This window comes from Ursus maritimus, unplaced genomic scaffold, assembly GCF_017311325.1.
Source record: "Ursus maritimus isolate PB19 unplaced genomic scaffold, ASM1731132v1 scaffold_27, whole genome shotgun sequence".
Taxonomy (NCBI): Eukaryota; Metazoa; Chordata; class Mammalia; order Carnivora; family Ursidae; genus Ursus; species Ursus maritimus.
This window is the reverse complement of record NW_024425230.1, coordinates 32,987,799-33,003,996: the sequence shown is the minus strand read 5'-3', so window position 1 is coordinate 33,003,996 and position 16,198 is coordinate 32,987,799. Positions and strand designations below refer to the sequence as shown.

The 16,198-nt window shown below is 39.4% G+C and overlaps 1 protein-coding gene and 1 long non-coding RNA gene across 2 annotated transcripts in view; both read right to left on the bottom strand.

Moving 5' to 3' along the window:
- Nucleotides 1–16,198, bottom strand: part of UACA (uveal autoantigen with coiled-coil domains and ankyrin repeats) — a 92,572-nt gene that overhangs the window by 60,348 nt on the left and 16,026 nt on the right. The gene's annotated exons all lie outside the window — the stretch shown is intronic.
- On the bottom strand, nt 8,133–14,292 carry LOC103679024. The gene is made up of 4 exons (XR_572802.2): nt 13,879–14,292; nt 13,351–13,412; nt 12,213–12,410; nt 8,133–8,171 (listed from the first exon to the last, which is right to left on the bottom strand). It is a non-coding gene; the product is annotated as an uncharacterized LOC103679024 (long non-coding RNA).

Genomic DNA, 16,198 nt, shown 5'->3' with positions numbered 1-16,198 from the left:
AAAAAAAAAAAAAGTAATGTGACTGAAAGAAATTCTTGAGGCATTTCCCTTGACAAAGGGAAAAATATATTTTGTAAGCAGAAGAGAAGAAAGTTGGCATTTGTGACAAAGACAAATTGTTACTGTTCACTATTTACCACCGCCATCCTTGGAAGAGGCTTCCACATTCCTGCCTCTGATTTAGAACTTGCTTATACTTCCAGTGGGAAGAGTATTTGTCCCTATGCACTACTCAGCCCAGCCACGTGACATGCTTTGGCAGTCATGACGCACTGCACACCTGAGCAGAAGCTTTAAGAGCCATCAAGAGTTTCAGTCAACCCTCTGAGTTCTCACCACCATGCAAATGGCAGGTCTGGACAGAGACTGGTCCTTCGGTCTGGGTCTTATAATGAAAACGTGCGGAGTAGAGCCACTGTACAGGTGGCTCAAAGTCTATGTGTAACGTACTATTGTTATAAACCACCAAGATTTGTGAGTTGTTTCTGCAGCAAAGTTGATTAGTACAGAAACTGAATGAAACAAAAGGGAAAGAATTATGTGATGCATGGCTATTATTCTGATAGCTGACTATAGTGTGAGATGCCTATGATTGTAGGTGAGTACAGTTCATGATGGATCGATGTTTCTACGGCACCTATTGGTATGGGTAAATATGGATTCTATAGAGGATAAATCAGTTCAATTTAGTTGCTGGAAGTGAGGTTGTGGCAAAAATAAAACTAAGGTTCCAAACCTGATAAATTAACATTTACTGTTAATAATAAACACTGCAGGGGCGCCTGGGTGGCGCAATCGTTAAGCGTCTGCCTTCGGCTCAGGGCGTGGTCCCGGCGTTATGGGATCGAGCCCCACATCAGGCTCCTCTGCTATGAGCCTGCTTCTTCCTCTCCCACTCCCCCTGCTTGTGTTCCCTCTCTCGCTGGCTGTCTCTATCTCTGTCAGATAAATGAATAAAATCTTTCATAAATAAATAAATAAACAAACAAACAAACAAACACACACACACTTCACATAGTCCTCAACTCAAAAAAGGCTTTCACTACCATCTTCGTTCCCCATATAAAGCAAAAGAAACCTAGGGAGGTTCAGTAACTTGCAACATTAAATAACTACTAAGTGACAGAGTTAAAATTCAAATTCCAAGACTAACAAATTTTAAGCTTCAATTAAAGGAACAGATTATTTAGTAATCATTCCACTGAAGTGGTAACTTGATTTTATACTATTCACCAATTCTATAAGATAGATGCAAGAGAAAGCGGATACCATAAACTCAGCTCTCAATCTGAATCCTACTAAACAAATATATTATTCATAATGAATTTTCTGTTATACTCCACAATATTCTTATTAATGTGACAACCAGGAATCTAAAACAATATAATTTTTATTTCTACATTTTCTTACATTTAAGCCATAGTAAAGACTTTATTTATTTACATGACAGGGAGAGAGAGCACAAGTAGGCAGAGAGGCAGGCAGAGGGAGAAGGAGAAGCAGGCTCTCCACTGAGCAGTGAGCCCAACTCAGGGCTCCATCCCAGGACCCTGGGATCATGATCTGAGCCAAAGGCTGACGCTTAACCAATTGAGCCACCCAGGTGCCCCTGAATTTTAAAGATTCAGATAAGTGATGGCCTAAATTTACCTTGTCAATACGAAAAAGACTTCCCAAGTCTATTAATAATGCATTAAAATGATGGGTGATGCATCTTAGACTAAAAGAACAAACACTTTAAAAACCATTTATAGCCCTTACACTACTCACATAAACCACAAATAAGTTATTTTTTTACTATATAATACATGTTCATGTAGAAAAATTAGACAAGACTAATATGTATGTCCAAAAAAAGGTAGAAAAGAAGAAAAGATAACTTAGCAAAACCACTGCTAAGATAGAACAATAACTTTGTATTTTTCTTGTCTTTCCATACTTCTCAATACCTAGATACACATTTACTTTTAAAATCAAAATGAGAACATATTATATACATATTTCATATAAACAATTATTCTTAATAGGAGTTCAATAGAATTGCTTATGAATGCATACTTCTAACTTGGAGAATTCCAGAACTTTATTCAAGTATCAATCTTTCTTGCTCCATCTGCTGGCAACTAAGAGAAGCTTTTTTTCTTTCAATTAGGTGTGAAAAATCAAAGGAAAAGAAGCATTACTTTATCATTATTAAAAACATCGTTAAAAACCTGTCTGAACGTACAATTTGGCCAGAAAGTGTACAGTGGACAATTTCTGAGTGAATTCCTATTAGCCAACCATCAGTGGCTAGCATCAGAAAACCCTGCGCTGAGTTCCCAGCTTGATCACTTATTTGCTAATGACCTTGGTCAAATTACTTAAACCTTCTGAGCTTCCGTATGCTCATCTGTAAAAGATCAACCACCCCACTAGTAAGAAGAATTAGAGTTAATACATTTATACCTTGGGTACACTCCAAAGTACTGACACAGAATAAGTGCAAGATAAATGGCAGTTAAGTATTACTACTGCTACTAACTTCTACTATCACCACCAAGGTGCTGAGCTATGGTTAGAAAGTGTAAGTACTAAAGAATTCGAATAGGTCTACTTTCACAATATAAACTTACTGTACTTGACACTTTTTAAAAACTTCCTATTGCTCTCAAGATCAAAATCCTTAACATGATCTCAAAAGTTCTTCATGGTCTGGCCCTTATTGACCTTTGAAGTATAATCTTGAAGTTGGATACTCTCTCTCCCGCCCTCCAATCTCTTCTCAGAGGGAAGTTCTTCAGAAGTACCGAGTTCCCTCACAGGGTACCTGAGAACACCCTTCCCTTCCTCTGTGCTACTTAGCAATAACCTGGTCTTTTAGATCTCAGCTCAGCTTTTTCAAAGACACTTTCTCTGACTTCCCAGGGCAAGTCAGGCCTTCCCTGTTACATATTCTGGAATGCCTCTCCTTCATAGAGCTTATTACGTAGAGTGGTAGCTTTATGATGACGTGTGTTAGCGTTGTAATAAGGTCTCCCCCATTCGTCTGTCTACATGTTCCTCAAGAGCAAGGAGTACACTGCGTCCCCACAACCTAGCCACTTCTCTGCATGAAGTAGGAATTAAGTTATCTGTTGAGTGACTAAATAAACTGAAATTAACAAATACCGAAATTAAAGAATTCTTTCTAAACCTAACTACTTCAGATAGAAGGTGACCATATAAATAATATTTATGGTTATCTGGCTTTGTATTGCTTCTCAGGCTAACTGATAGAAAATACACATACACAGGGCGCCTGGGTGGCACAGCGGTTAAGCGTCTGCCTTCGGCTCAGGGCATGATCCCGGCGTTATGGGATCGAGCCCCACATCAGGCTCCTCTGCTGGGAGCCTGCTTCTTCCTCTCCCACTCCCCCTGCTTGTGTTCCCTCTCTCGCTGGCTGTCTCTGTCAAATAAATAAATAAAATCTTTAAAAAAAAAAAAAAAAAGAAAATATACATACAGTCAGAAACAGTTGCGTCCTTCAAAGAGAGGAATCTTTAAGCACGCAGAAATCTAATATATGACAGTCCTTTAACACTTTCAATTCAAATTTTTAAAAATTTTAATGTGTGTTTGTTTTTTTTTTTTAAGAACTATCCAACTGAAAATGTGTCTGAAACTGTTTCATACTGTATTAGGAGTTTCACTATTCAAGGAAACTTGTGGTAAATGAACTAGTAGAGCTAACAATAACCAGCTAAAAGGTGTGCTTCGTGGTTTCTTTGGGAAGTACGGATACTGCACTATTTTAAACCAAGGTGTATCTACCATTGCCTTAAAGACTTTGACGCCTGGGGCGCCTGGGTGGCTCAGTTGGTTAAGCGTCTGCTTTTGGCTCAGCTCATGATCTCAGGGTCCTGGGATCAAGCCCAGCTTTGGGCTCCCTGCTTGGCGGGAGCCTGCTTCTCCCTCTCCCTCTGCCTGCCGCTCCTCCTGCTTGTGCTCACGCACACGCTCTCTCTCTCAGATAAATAAATAAAATCTTTAAAACACACACACACACACAAAACAACGCTTAAAAAAAAAAAAGTTTGACCCCTTTACAGATTAAACTCTTTCTTTATATAGTAAGTATTCCCAAGTATATATGGTAAATTTTGGCCTCAAATGGCTTTTCACCATTCATTTACACCAAGCCAGAAAATAAAATCTGGAAAGCCCAAACCAAAGAAAGCAACAAGATTTGGAATACATCTCTCAGACTAAAATCTTTATTTGATAAGATTTATTTAGTGAAAATTAATAAAGGGAAGCCTCACTAAAATAGAGTCAGGAAGCCAGAAGGGGAGCCGCTCCTCGGACCCAACAAGAAAACGCACTTGGCGCATTAGTACTACTAGCTACTACCTCAGCAGGAGCAAGAAAAGTTTTCCTCGGGTCCCAGCCAAGGAGAGACTGTCACAACTTAGCCAATGAAAAGCCGCGATACTTCAAACTCCACTTTACTCCAATGGACTTGTTTTTTGTAACAGCCCTTCTACCTGCCCCCACCCCTTTCCTTTATGAAAGAGTGTTCCTCTCCTCGGTTCTCAGGACTTCCCTATGGTTTTGCAACAGTTTGCTTACCCTGAAATGTAATTCTCTGCTATTCTCAAATAAACTCATTTTTGCTGGTAAAATAACTGGCAGTTTTGCTTTTATTTTATTTATTTGACAGAGAGAGAGCCCACGCAGGGGGAGCAGCAGGCAGAGGAAGAAGGAGAAGCAGGCTCCTCCCTGAGCAAGGAAGCCGGATGAGGGACTCGATCCCAGGACTCTGGGATCATGACCTGAGCCCAAGGTAGACGCTTAAATGACCGAGCTACCCAGGTGCCCCTGGCAGTTTTATTTTTAAGGTTAACATTATGACAGATGTTCGCACATCCTATAACTGCAAAACAGCAATAGTTATTTTCTTCCCCATAAACTGCATTATATGTAGAAAATCCAGAAATTAATTTCTTCCCTTGTTATATTAAAGGAAATTAAATTTTAAAATATGTCTCAGCTTTATAATAGAATCAAGACCTCAGGGAATCATCAAGTCCAGGAATGGTAAAACTTGGTGTATCTGCGGCCACTCCCCTGGCGAATACGGATAAATCGATCTTACCACTCCTTTTGACCAAGAATGTGCCCAGGCCTCCCTGGTCTCCGAGGACAAAGCAGCAGTCAATAACCTAAGAACAGCACAGTCATTTTAATTGTCACGGGGAGCATCTGCTGCTAAGGGTTGTGAAAGGAGGTAGGCAACCACTTCAGGCAAACCTTCGTCCCTCCTGTTTAGAAAGGAAATCTGTTCCACTTTCACGGTGTCCTTCGTTCCAACCTTAAGGAGCACCTCTCAAGATAGAGCTCTTACTTCTCCACAGTCCCCAAGGAGGTGGAGGGACTGTGACAGCATAATATATTTCCTTCGTTATCACTGAACCGAGAGTGGGGGCACAGCTGAAGTACCTGTAAACGTGCCTGAATGAGAGCAGAGATGCGCTGATAACGAAGGTTTTCAGCAATTCTGGCACTGACCATGCAGGAACAATCCAATATGGAGAAGACATCTAGTCATCAAAACACCATGGCTTTACACATCTGCATCCTCCCATTCATCCCCAGTGTTCTAATTCGACAAGTAAGCTTCTGGTAAACTAGCTTCCAGATTAGGGAGAGACTGGATGGAAGTAACCAGACACGGGCAGCTATTTAGTTCTCCTTATACATTAATAAGATGACACCTAACACCACAGTGAACTTGCAGTGTAACTCAGCATCTCTGAATCCAATCAAGACTGAGTTTCTGCTTCAACAAGGCTAGGTGAATTTATCAAGATGACAAAAGACCTTCACCTTGCAACAGGAACTGAGTCTCCCCTAACAAAACTTCTTTTTTTTTTTTAATGATTTTTTATTATATTATGTTAGTCACCATACAGTACATCCCCGGTTTCCGATGTAAGGCTCGATGATTCATTAGTTGCGTATAACACCCAGTGCACCATGCAATACGTGCCCTCCTTACTACCCATCACCGGTCTATCCCATTCCCCCACCCCCCTCCCCTCTGAGGCCCTCAGTTTGTTTCTCATAGTCCACAGTCTCTCATGTTTCATTCCCCCTTCTGATTATCCCCCCTTTCTTTATCCCTTTCTTTCCCTACCGATCATCCTAGTTCTTATGTTCCATAGATGAGAGAAATCATATGATAGTTGTTTTTCTCTGCTTGACTTATTTCACTTAGCATTATCTCCTCCAGTGCCGTCCATGTTGCAGCAAATGTTGAGAACTCGTTCTTTCTGATAGCTAAGTAATATTCCATTGTATATATGGACCACAACTTCTTAATCCAGTCATCTGTTGAAGGGCATCTCGGCTCCTTCCACGATTTAGCTATTGTGGACATTGCTGCTATGAACATTGGGGTGCATATGGCCCTTCTCTTCACTACGTCTGTATCTTTGGGGTAAACACCCAGTAGTGCAATGGCTGGATCATAGGGTAGCTCAATTTTTAACTTTTTAAGGGACACTGTTTTCCAAAGTGGCTGTACCAACTTGCATTCCCACCAACAATGTAGGAGGGATCCCCTTTCTCCACATCCTCTCCAACAATTGTTGTTTCTTGCCTTGTCTATTTTTGCCATTCTAACTGGCGTAAAGTGGTATTTCAGTGTGGTTTTGATTTGAATTTCCTTGATGGCTAATGATTTTGAACATTTTTTCATGTGTCTGTCCCCTAACAAAACTTCTAATTCAAACTTTTACAAGGTACAGAATATATTAGAAGCACAGAGGAAAACTGTAAAAACTATAAGCAATATTTACTTTCTCATTTAGTTTAGAAGTTTCTTTGCTGTTCTTTTCATAAGGATAAACTAAATCTCTATGTTTTTAAAATACATAGTCCCTACACAGTTTCTTCCAATTATTCTCATTTCACTTGGCTTTACTTTAATTTTCTTCTGAACTAGAAATAAGATCACAGAGCTCAGTACATTGAAAAGGCATGCAAACTGTAATCAAAGTTGTAAAACCACAATTTTAAGAAGTAAACACTCAAAAAAAAAAAAAAAAAAAAAAAAGGAAGGAAATAACCAAGGAGTTAACAGCTATGGAATGTGGGATTAGAGAACACTTTTGTTTTCCCCTGTATTTTCTAAATTTTCTATAATGAATATTATTCTGTTCAGGCTTCTTATCTTAGAAGAAACACCCATTCAGTTGCCTTAAGAAAAACAGGATTTATCATAAAGATACACAAAGAGCCACAAGGGAAATCTCACAGAAAACAAATAATGGGAACCGCAATTGAACTGAGCCCAAGTCTGGAGCTAGAGGGTGGCCCGAAAGTCACCTGCCTTCTAGAAACCTCCTGAAGAGAAGAATTAGAGCTGCCACCAAAGCTCTGCCATGGACACTGACCAAGTGTGAGACCAAGTGATCTAAACACGCTCACCCTCAGTCAGGGACATTCTTTGCTTCCATCTTAAACTCTGAAACTCTGAATTTCTTTCACTTTATGTGTAGGCTGTGGTTGAGGTACAAAGTTAGGAAAACAGGCAGCTTTTGCTTAAGGATTAAGCTAATGGATTTTAGATTAAGAATTATACATACACACGGTTTCTAGAAAGATCCAATAGTACAGGTAAAGTCTCCTTCCTGTTCCCTGGCATTATGGGGGTGAGGGGAATAGTAATCTATAAAAGGAAAATTTACATTTATGTTTCTAAAAATCATAAAAATATCATTTAACGAAGCACAATATTGATAAAGTTTTTCCTCATTTTATTACATAAACAATTATTGTATAACAACTAGAAAGGGCACATAATCAAAACAAACAGGTTCCTTCAAAATTATTTGATATCATTTCACACAGAAACAGAAAGCACTCTAAAACTGATTGCTTCGACTTTAAATACTTTTCTCAACTCTACTGTCCACAGAGCAGATACTTATACTGACAACCTATTTATAAATTATCTGAGATACTTCATCATTATAGAAATATTTGAAGGGGCGCCTGGGTAGCGCAGTCGTTAAAGCGTCTGCCTTCGGCTCAGGGCGTGATCCCGACGTTCCGGGATCGAGTCCCACATCGGGCTCCTCCGCTGGGAGCCTGCTTCTTCCTCTCACTCGCCTGCTGTGTTCCCTCTCTCGCTGGCTGTCTCTCTGTCACATAAATAAATAAAAAAAAATCTTTAAAAAAAAAAAAAAAAAGAAATATTTCAAGTCCTATTATACTTTCCATTTGTCCTGCTCAGGTTTAAGTGGCTAAAATAAAAAGAATTGTTGAAAGTGTTCTCAAAAACTAAAAACATCAAATAAACATAAGGTAGTAACGCTTAATATTTTAAAATTATTGAATACCTTCAAAGTGTTCTAGAACTTCTACTGGGCATTGGCAGTTATCTCAGATGGTGGTTTTCAAACCTTTTAAACTTCAGAAATTTTCTTCAAAGAAGCCCAGAAACGAACAAAGAATGAGGAGCTGCTCTGTTTGAAGGTATGGTCCCTTTACAGCCTCTATTTCTTCCTTTGTCCCTACAGCACTGAAGATCCTTCAGAGGGCAGCTCAGAGCATAGCAGGCAAATGATCTGCATTAAATGTGTGTGTTTATTCAAAACGCAGAGAGCCACCATTCCAAACCTTCTAAATTCATCTCTTCAAGTGCAGTCCAGGAATGTCTGAGAACCCCGTATTGCTGAATTCCTTAATCACAGTTTATTTTTAAGAGTCTAGTGAAGAATTTGGCATATATTTTTCTAATTAAAAAAAAATCTCCAGGGACGCCCAGGGGGCTCAGTTGGTTAAGCATCTGTCTTCCGGCTCAGGTCATGACCCCGCGTCCTGGGATCAAGTCCTACATGGGGCTCCTTGCTCAGCAGGAAACCTGCCTGCTTTTCCCTCTGCCTGCCACTTGTGCTGCTTGAGCTTCCTCTTTCTCTGACAAATACATGAATAAAATCTTTAAAAAACAAAAACAAGGGGCGCCTGGGTGGCACAGCGGTTAAGCGGCTGCCTTCGGCTCAGGGTGTGATCCCGGCGTTATGGGATCGAGCCCCACATCAGGCTCCTCCGCTATGAGGCTGCTTCTTCCTCTCCCACTCCCCCTGCTTGTGTTCCCTCTCTCGCTGGCTGTCTCTATCTCTGTCAAATAAATAAATAAAAACAAAATAAAATAAAATAAAAAACAAAAACAAAAACTCCGCTACTCAAGCAGGGATTATTCTAATGAACCATCCTCCAACTTGCTTTTTTCACGTAATAAATATATTTTGGACATCCTGACAAGCCTAATGATAATTTCTAATGATTTATAATTTTCCATGATCAGAGAAAACAAAGATTTTTAAAAAGGAGTAAATAACAAATGCTTTAGTTTTACTATCTTTGTTACTTCAGGTATTCTAAGTTGATTTTAGAATTTAGGGGCGCCTGGGTGGTTCAGGTCATGATTCCAGGGTCCTGGGATCAAGCCCCACATCCAGCTCCCTGCTCAGCAGGGAGTCTGCCTCTCACTCTCCTTCTGCCTGCCACTGCCCCTGCTTATGCTCTCTCTCTCTGTCAAATAAATAAATAAAATCTTTAAAAAAAAATTTAATGTTGCGTGGGTTATAATACTAATATTGTACTGCCAGATACCTTTACGGGAAACACCTCTGGTTTGGGGTTTGGAAGAAAGTGCCAAATTTCTAAATCAGTTAATTTTCATGTTTGAAAAATATTTAACAACTATTAAAAGCAGTTTTGAATGTTTCACATTCTATTTTACATCATTCAAATAACAGCTGTCTATGAAGATAATTTAAATTTGGCATGGAGTAATAAGTAGTTTCCATATTCATTAGGATGCTTTAAGTGTTTTGTTTTTATTTTTTTAAGATTGTATTTATTTATTTGACACAGAGAGAGAGAGAGAGAGCACAAGCAGAGAGAGCAGCAAGCAGAGGGAGAGGGAAAAATAGACCTCCCGCTGGGCGGGTAGCCCGATGCAAAACTTGATCCCAGAACCCTGAGATCATGACCTGAACTGAAGGCAGATGCTTAACCGACTGAGCCACCCAGGCACCCCAAGTATTTTGTTTTTATAGTCAAATTCTTACTTACAGCAAACTATTCTAAAAATTATATTTTATTATACAAATGGCAATAAAGTATTTTGTACTGATTTTAGTAGAATGGCAACATAATCAACAGACCTTCAAGTAATACTTTCTGTACTTGAGAAATGGAGCTTCAATATCTTTATTGTCAATATCTTTACTGATCTGCTTTATTATCATCTCTACCATCATCTTAATTATCTTTATCATCATCTTAACAGAGGGACAGTACTTATTTATATTGATGTGATTATTCTTTTATTTATTTAGAGAGAGAGGGGTTTTCAAGCAGGGGAAAGGGGAGAGGATGAGGGAGAGAGAGAAACTCAAGCAGACTCTGCTCTGAGTGTGGAGCCCAACTCGGGGCTTAATCCCACGACCCTTAGATCATGACCTGAACCAAAATCAAAAGTCAGACGCTCAACTGACTGAGTCACCCAGGCGCCCCTTGGGGTGATTATTCTAATTGTAGTTAATAAATGCTTACACTTGTAACCTTTTGGCTGATGCTGACAGAGCACACAACCTTTGCTAATGGCAGGGCTAGGCACTGTGTGTCACAAGAGTTTCAGCTCACCGGTTCCCAAACGTTGTTGAGTGATACTCTTAGGTCTTGTGAGAGGTATCTCACAATGGTATCTCCTAGACACTGTATTATTTCCCTGAATTTCGAGGATGTGGAAAATGTTTTATAATGAGCAGATCTGAGATCCAGGATAGCTGTGGTGCTTTAAAATCATTACTCTTCAGAGCTGGTAGACTAATTGGAATCAGTGGCTCTCCTACGTGTCTGAGGCCGAATGTCGCGGAAGACTGTCCCTTTTGAATGTAGCAGTACGCTATTTGAGAACCATTCCTATTACTGTTAACAGATTAAGAAGAATGAGATGTTTCATACAGAGTCTTATAAATGTCTACATTAGAGAAGAAAAACGGTGTTTTTCTTGAGGTCAAAATCTTAAATTTTATGTTAGAGTACTTCTAGTCAGTTTTATTTGGTTTTTAATTTGCAGAGTATTTCTTCTATAGTTAAAAACACTTGTTAGTCTATTTGCTTATATGTATTTATAAAATATAATAATTTTGTTATATAGAAGATGTCTGGATCTTTTAAAGGAATATCTTTTGTACCTCAATCACAGCCTTTTACTCAAAAAAAAAAAAAAAAAATTGCCATAGCCCACAGTCCTTAAACAGAGAACTGAGCCACATTTAGAGGCCAACTACTACAAATAAATAATTTGCTTAGGCTTTTCCAATAACACAGATAATAACAGAGCCTCACACATGCAATTTCCCTTCTCATACCCTTCCTGAACTTATCATTAATGTGTTCGGGAAAGAGGAGTTTTAAATAGACCAAGGAGTACATTATTCTAATAGAACAATTTTTTTAAATTGCATTATTTCTCAAGTGACAGTACGTGGAAGATGCAAAGAAAGTTTTAAAACAGTCTCGTATAAAATTAATTTAGATTGATCAATGGCAAGAAGACCTATTATAGATTATATTTTTTCTAGTGTCTGCATCCTGGACTGGATTACGATAATCTACTAATTGGTCTCCTCACTTCCACCCTTGTCCCCTGCTCCCCACGGTTATTCTCCACACAACAGTCAGAATTGTTTTTAAAATAAGTCAGATCATGTCACTCCTTTACTTAAAACCCTCCAGTAGTTTATATTCTTGTCACAAATATGGAACCTAAAAGTAAAAATTAGGAAGCAATCAAACAAACCCAATATATGGGATGTTCTGTAAACAAGCAGACAAAAAAAAACCCGGCCTGCTGACCATTACCCAAACGTGATCCAGACCCCAAGAGATCACTGATTTAATCTCTTTCCACTTTCTCCCCTTTGCTCACGTGACTCCAATCTCAATGGCTTTCCTGTTTTTAAAACATGAAGACAACAAAGACAATCCCATATCAAGGCTTTTTTTTAACAAGCCTTCCCTCCGCCTGGAATTATTAATAATTAGACAAAAAAAGCAAAAATGCCCATTCCCCCACAAAAGCATTACTATATCATAATGTATCCGTTTTCTATTGCTGCCAAACCAAACACAGTGATTGTAAATAGCTACCATTTCCTATTGCTCACCAGTCTACAGGTCAACCGGGCAGTTCTGCTGTGCTGGGCCAGACTGAGTAATCCCAGGACTGTGCACGCGTCTACTACCAACCGCCAAAGTTGGTTGGGGGCCGGCTGGTCTGGGAGAGCCTCTTTCCCATGTCTGGTGATTGGCTTGCTGACAGCTGGGGTAACAGGAGCAACTGCTAACTAGCAGTCTGGCATGGGCTTGTTCACAAGAGAGAACAGAAGCATGAGAGATCTTTTGAGATCCAGGCTTAACATCATTTCCAACACTTTCTATTCTCCAAAGTAAAGCACAGCCTAGAGTCAAGAGCTAAGAAAACAGTCACACTGTAGACCGTGGATACAAGGAAGGGTAGAGAATGGGGTCATTTTTTTAGTCCATCTACCAAATACCGTGATATGAGCACTTTTTAAAAAATCCTGGCTCACCTAAGACGGAGGAATAATGGCGAATGCAAAGGATGACATAAACTATACTTTATGACTTGGCACTACTGACATTTTGAACCACAAAAGCGTTTGTAGCGGAGGGGCTGTCCCCTGCATTACAGGAGGGTTAGCAGCCTCCCTGGCATCTACCCACTAGACATCAGTAGTACCCCCCAAGTCGTGACAACCAAAAATGTCTCCAGACATTGCCAAATGTGCCCAAAAAAACAGATCTGCCTGCAGTTGAGAACCACTGCGATAAAGAGATGAATTAAGGTAAAGATAATTTGGTCTTATTCCTGCCAATATAAACTAATTTTGCTTTAAAAGGCTATTCAAATGATTCTAAAATGCAAACTTTATAGATATGTAAGATGTATACCAACTTCCCAACGGGCTACATAGTAACCATTCAGAAGTCCATTGATGATAGATTCCTGCTAATTTATATAATTTAACCAAAAATTTTACCATCTTGTTGAAGTCAACATGAAAGATAATTGAAAAGAAGTTAAACTAAATTAATACTCCAGAATTTGGTATGTAGTGCATCTCTAAGCCCCAGGATGATTCTTATAAGAAGTATTTCTTTGAAGACCAATCAATCAATCGTGTTGCTTCTCTCTCAACCTCCAAATATAAAATTCTGTCTCAGGACTAGGTTTCATGTCTACTCCTCTTTTCTTCCCATTTCATGACAATGGCAATTTACCTCCCAATTCCACCTCTCAATCCAACGCCAGTTACAGATGTAAAACACACCACAGAAAGCTTCTGCAATAAATTACAGGAATAGAGAATGTTAATTTAAAAAGTAAGCACAAATCAGAATATTGCCTCGACAATTAAAAAAGAAACAAACCCAAACAACATATTAGAAAAGCTAGCAGTCAGTCATGAAATACTTACTGTTCTAAACTGTTCTCACGATACTTACATTGCTAAAATGATATATATAAATCAAACTACTTCGCATAAAAAACCTTATGAATCAACTGAATACTCTTTTAATGTATAAATCTGTGATAGCATTGACCAAGTGAAATCATATATACAAGAACCAACCAAGTCGTATATACAAGAACCATATATACAAGAACCTCATTGTAGATTCTCTGGGCAAAAGAGAAGAGTTTCTCCTTCAGAGAAAAGAAAAGAAAATAGAGTAACTTGCTAATCCAATGATGCATCAATGAGCAAAGCCCGGACCAGGGTTTGGGGAGAGATCTGCTTACAGTACCAGTTTAAGGAGAGACTCGTCCTCAGGGCCAGGAGATGAGCCAAAAATATGAGGCAAGAGCCTGCTGTTTTAATCTCACCTCCAGTCCAGCAGGAACTGCACTTAGCAGGAAACAGCACCCTGATTCTCACATCCGCAAGGTCTGTCCTGTACTCAGCCCTGACACTTACGCCCTACTCGCATCTACATCCCCTCAAAGAACCACAGAGTCTGCTTAGCCTGTTTAGAATGATGATACCAAACAGGGACAGGGGAACTCAGCAGGAAGGGTCACCTACACGCACACAATCGAACCACTTAAACATTTTGAAATTATGAAGGTAGAAAAGTCAGGCATTCCAGGAAGTTTCCAGAACTGTCCTTTATAAAGTTGGCCTGGTATTTTAAAGTGGTTTATAAGGACGCCAGGGTGGCTCATTTGGTTAATCGTCTGCCTTCAGCTCAGGTCATGATCCCAGGGTGCTGGGATGGAGTCCCCAGTAGGCTCCTTGCTCAGCTCAGTGGGGAGTCTGCTTCTCCCTCTATCTGCAGCTCCCCCTGCTTGTGCACACTCTCTCTCTCTGATAAATAAATAAAATCTTTTTAAAAATAATAAAAATAAAACACAATAAAGTAAAAGTGGTTGGGGGTGTCCCTGCTCAGCGGGGAGCCTGCTTCTCCCTCTCCCTCTGCCTTTCCCCCCTGCTCATGCTGCTCATGCTGGCTCTCTCCCTCAAATAAATAAATAAAATCTTTAAAAAAAATTAAAAATTGAAGTGGTTTATAATTTTTAACCATGTGTATTCACACTTTAAACTGAAATGTTATCATTTTCATCATTTTTTCCAAGTATTGCCATTTAATTGAATCGGTGTTATCACCCAGGAACAATAAAAAGCCAATAGTATCCTACGGGGTTAGCAAAGCTAGTTTTAAGAAATCAGTATGATTCAAGAATAACTTAGAGGATAGGGTTTCACCTTCATGATGCAACCGTCCTCTCTGAGGAGGATCGACCCTGCTAAGCAGTCAGGAGCAGACACAGGAAAGTTTATCTTACAGGGCAGAACCAACAACAACAAAAACTCTCCAGGATAGCCTCATTGTGTTAACTGAGACACTTCATTTGTCTTAGGAGTACACCCAAACACACCACACCCAAAAGTCTTGTTAATGGGTCCTAAGTGTAGTTCCTTCCTCTTTTGTGACTCATCCTTTCCCACGCCCTCAGAACAGTTCCACAGCAGGAATGTAATTAGATCTAAGCAATTAAGAAAACTGCTGTTCTTCCTCAGTGTGTGTATAGAAACGCTCTGATCAATAAGGGTTTAACTTACAGGACTCCTTGCAATAAATAACGCTTTAACTTTAATAAGGCTACAGGACCTTTGGTTTGAAGACAAATATTAATAAGCGGGAGTACTTTCACATCTTTATTTTTTTTTTAATTGTATTTATTTATTTGACAGAGAGAGCGAGCAAGAGAGCACGAGAGAGCGCAGCCACACAAGCAGGGCGAGCGGCAGAGGGAGAGGGAGAAGCAGGCTCCCCGCTGATCAGACAGCCTGACAGGGGTTCGATCCCAGGACCCTGGGATCATGACCTGAGCCAAAAGCAGACGCTTCAACAACTGAGCCATCCAGGCGCCCCTCACATCTTTATTCTAAAGGCCATACACAACAGCTTTAAAATCTATCTTTCCAGTGGTCACTCCTAGACCTCTACTCAGAAATTCTTCAGAAAACTGCAGGCCTGTGCATTTTCCTCGTCAATACAAGAAGGGCCAGCAAAAGCTATTTCCCAGCAAAAAAGTGGTAAGTGTTAGGAAATACAGGGGGTTTAGTTAATTACCTACAGGTTCTTGCTACCAATGAGCTTCATGATAGTCGATAATTAAGCAAAATTAAGGGGAATATTTGGAAGTTTTTCACATGTAACACTTACCTGCAAGAGTCTTTCAGGCCTGTGAATGTGCATGTTCCCAATAATAAATTCCCAAATAAAATTAAGTTCCTAGTTTTGCATAAATAGGTTTATTATAAATTCTACTAATATAAATCTATTTTAGTTATAAAAAGTAACCTGACAAAAACTGGAAAATAAAAGTGTCATAATCCATAACGATGATCATCTTTGTATATCCCCACTACTCTCTTCCCAAGTGACTGTTTTCTATGATTATTATCAGGTTGTAACTACATTTTTTTATTCTGATTTCTTCACTTATAAGAATTCCATCTCTTCCACAGAACTTCTTCATATGGTTGCAAAACAGTTTTGCATATTAGTTTTCTACTGCTGTGTAAAAATTCAATACAAACTTAGAGGCTTTAAAACAATA